A 4,453-nucleotide genomic window follows, 5' to 3' on the forward strand; every position below is an offset into this window, starting at 1 on the left:
GTGTTGCGTCACCAGACGAACGACGGCGGCTGGGCGGAAACATTATTAGCCGAAAGCGCCCTGAAATCTGATACTGAGGTCTGCAGGCAACATCTCTAGGATACGAATCCCTTCCTCTCTCTCTTCTCAAATTGAATTTACAATTCACCAGGAATGAGGGGAGCTCTAGGGGAACCCTGGGTCACCTCTTAGTGGCCATGTCTCTGAATCCTGCTAGGCAGAAGAGTACTAACTCGTAAGACATCCAGGAACTCTTGTTTTCTGTTGCAGAAGGGGGAAATTGAGGCATGGTGTGGTTTAAAACCCAAGATCACGGGCCAATTCCTGCACACTTTGTTGAGTGTAAGAGTCACCTGGTTTAAGTTTTAAAATGCAGATTCCTGGGTTTCTAACAACCAGAGATTTTGAATCAATACATCTAGCATATATTCCTTTAATCTCTGTTTAAACAAACTGGTGATTCTCATGCAAGAGATTTGCAGACAATTCTTAAGAAACATACGCCAGGCCGGGCGCGGTGGCTCAAGCCTGTAATCCCAGCACTTTGGAAGGCCGAGGCGGGTGGATCACGAGGTCAAGAGATCGAGACCATCCTGGTCAACATGGTGAAACCCCGTCTCTACTAAAAATACAAAAAATTAGCTGGGCATGGTGGCGCGTGCCTGTAATCCCAGCTACTCAGGAGGCTGAGGCAGGAGAATTGCCTGAACCCAGGAGGCGGAGGTTGCGGTGAGCCGAGATCGCGCCATTGCACCCCAGCCTGGGTAAAATAAGGGAAACCCCCGTCCTAAAAAAAAAAAAAAAAAAAGGAAACATACGCCAGACTACTATGAGAAATAAACATAGGACAGACTTCTTTGGTCTGTCCATTTTATGAACTTAGGAAGCTCATAAATGGGAACGAAAGCGCTGGTCCACTTAGCAAGCCAAAACCAAACACCACTCACTTGGTCTCCTGCTGACACAAAGCCACATTCCTAGCTCCAACTGGCATGTTATGAGTGTTTTACTTCAGCCCCAGATTTTCACCCTTTTTTTTAATGGAAAGGGTAATGTGGACCATCTTGTGCAAAAGAAAGAATGGATGTCGTTGAGTTTCGCTTGGATTACTGTATGTTTCTGCTTTCATTCCATTTTAAATGTATGTTTCCTGTAAATATTTCACGAGGAGAAAGCGCCAATAGGAGAAACTATTTTGAAATGAAAATTCTCTTCTTGGTTTAATATAGCCTGACAGATGGACACCTACCGCTCTCATTTGGGAAGTACTGCACTGGGATTTCTGTTTCTTTCTCTCTTATTTTAGGAATGATAGAAGATCCTCGTTGGTATAGTAATGAGAGAAAAAAAAGGAATAATACAAGGGAGAAATGACTCATCCATGTACTCATGGTTCTCATGTCTTTGTTAAAAGAAATAAAGTGGCCAGGCGCAGTGGCTCATGCCTGTAATCACAGCACTTTGGGAGGCTGAGGGGGCAGATTGCATGAGGTCAGCAGTTTGAGACCAGCGTGGCTAACATGGTGAAACCCTGTCTCTACTAAAAATACAAAAATTAGCCAGGCGTGGTGGTGCACACCTGTAGTCCCAGCTATTTGGGAAGCTGAAGCAGGAGAATCGCTTCAATCTGGGAGGCAGAGGTTGCAGTGGGCAGAGATCATGCCACTGCACTCCAGCCTTGGAGACAGAGTGAGACCCGTCTCAAAAAAAAAAAAAAAAAAGGGATTAGTATCTAACTTCTTTTATTCCATTTAAACCGTTAATTCCAAGAAAGTAATTTATTTATATACTTATTAATGTCTTTTATACTGTGTAACAATAAATAAGGAGGCACAAAGGGCCCAATTCTTGATTTTTATTTATTTTTTTCTTTTTTGAAATTATGTTTCGTTGTTGTCACCCAGGCACACCGCAACCTCTGCCTCCCAGGTTCAAGCGATTCTCCTGCCTCAGCCTTCTGAGTAGCTGGGATTGCCGGCACCCACCATCACTCCCGGCTATTTTTTGTATTTTATTTTATTTTTTATAGAGACGGTGTTTAACCATCTTGGCCAGGCTAGTCTTGAACTCCTGACCTCGTGATCTACCCTCCTTGGCTTCCTGAGGTGCTGGGATTACAGGCTGAGTCACTGCATCCGGCCTATTTTTTGTATTTTTAGTAGAGATGGGGTTTCACCATGTTGGCCTAACTAGTCTTCCTTATTCATTCTTTCTTTCTTTATTTTGAAACAGGATATCGCTTTGTCGCCCAGGATGGAGTGCAGTGGCACAATCACAGCTCACTCCTCACCCTCCCAGGGTCAAGTGATCCTCCCACCTCAGCCTCCTGAGTAGCTGGGACTACAGGTATGCACCACCACACTGGGCTTATCTATTATTTATTATTATTTTTTTTGAGTTGGAGTTTCGCTGTTGCTGCCCAGGCTGGTCTTTGCTGTAATCCCAGCACTTTGGGAGGCCAAGGCAGACAGATCTTCTGAGGTCGGGAGTTTGAGATTGCAATGGCGCAATCTTGACTCACTGCAACCTCTGCCTCCCAGGTTCAAGGGATTCTCCTGCCTCAGCATCCTGAGTAGCTGGGATTACAGGTACATGCCACCAGGCTCAGCAGTTTTTTTATTTTTTATTGAGACAGGGTTTTGCGATGCTGCCCTAGCTGGTCTTGAACTTCTGGGTTTGGGCAATCCGCCCACCTCAGTCTCCCAAAGTGCTAGGATTCCAGGAGTGAACCACCACAGCTGGCCCTGTTCATTTCCTTAATAGCATGTGTATGTGATCTTTTTTTTTCCTCTCTCTTTCTTTTTTTTTTTTTTAAAGAGGGGATTTCACCATGTTGGTCAGGCTGGTCTTGAACTCCCGACCTGAGGTGATCCGCCCTCCTTGGCCTCAAAAGTATGTGAACTTTTGAATCTCAAACTACTATGGGTGGAAGGGAATCATTTGTAATTTTCTGAAGTACAAATAGATGTGTGATTTCCAAGGTCTTAGTGTCTATATCTGTAAGCTATACTTTTTATTTTAATTTTTAGTAATGAATGGGTTTCACTATGTTGCTCAGGCTAGTCTCAAACTCAGCATCAAGTGATCCTCCTGCCTCAGCCTCCCAGAACGTTGTGATTACAGGCTTGAGCCATTTTGCCTGGCCACGTATGTGATTTTCTTTTTTTTTTTGAGACAGAGTCTTGCTCTGTTGCTGGAGTGCAGTGGCGGGATCTCGGCTCACTGCAACCTCCGCCTCCTGGGTTCAAGCAATTCTCCTGCCTCAGCCTCCTGAGTAGCTGGGACTACAGGCATGTGCCACCATGCCCAGCTAACTTTTCTATTTTTAGTAGAGACGGGGTTTCACCATGTTGGCCAGGATGGTCTTGATCTCTTGACCTCGTGATCCACTCGCCTCGGCCTCCCAAAGTGCTGGGATTACAGGCATGAGTCACCATGCCCGGCCTCTTTTTTTTTTTTTTTGAGACAGAGTCTCACTATGTCATCCAGGTTGGAGTGCAATGGTGTGATCTCAGTTCACTGCAACCTCCACCTCCCAGGTTCAAGCAATTTTCCTGCCTCAGCCTCCTGAGTAGCTGGGACTACCAGTGCCCGGCACCACGCCTGGCTAACTTACGTATTGTTAGTAGAGATGGGGCTTCAGCATATTGGCCAGGCTGGTCTTGAACTCCTGACTTTGTGATCTGCCCACCTTGGCCTCCTAAAGTGCTGGGATTATAGGCATGAGTCACCATGCCCGGCCCCACATATGTGATTTTCTAAATCTCACTGTGTTTGTAAAATGGGGAACTGCTTATCTCATAGGTAAGAACATCACTTGTTACCTATGTGATAATGGGAAAATTATCTGAACTTTTGGAGTCCATTTTCTCATCTTTAAATTTATTTTATTTAGGGACAGAGTCTTGCTATGTTACCCAGGCTGGACTCCCGGGCTCAAGTGATCATCCCTCCTCAGCCTCCTGATCTGGGACTACGGGTACACTCAGCCTAAAATTTAGTTATTGTGAGAATTAAATGTGATAGTCCATGTTAACAGCTGTTAAATATAATTTATAGGAGCCTATTGGTTTGCACTGAGCTTCAGCACAATAGACCAAACCAAAACAGAGTTACTCAAGGTCAAGTTCTACTCAACCACGCCTAAACTAAGTTGTTTATCTGACCTTCTGAGAAATCACCAAATTCCCAAACAGGTCAGTTTCAGCCCGCATAAGGAAGTCCATTCTGCTTAAACCTTTACAAGAAAAGTAACTTTGAAATGACTAATCTGCTTTTCTACTTTTTTTTTTTTTTTTTTTTTTTTTTGAGACAGAGTCTCACTCTTGTTGCCCAGGCTGGAGTACAATGGCATGATCTCAGCTCACTGCAACCTCCACTTCCCGGTTCAAGCCATTCTCCTGCCTCAGCCTCCCGAGTAGCTGGGATTACAGGCATGCACCCCCACGCCTGG

This window comes from Sapajus apella, unplaced genomic scaffold, assembly GCF_009761245.1.
Source record: "Sapajus apella isolate SASKATOON/1434 unplaced genomic scaffold, GSC_monkey_1.0 scaffold2, whole genome shotgun sequence".
NCBI classification, from domain to species: Eukaryota; Metazoa; Chordata; class Mammalia; order Primates; family Cebidae; genus Sapajus; species Sapajus apella.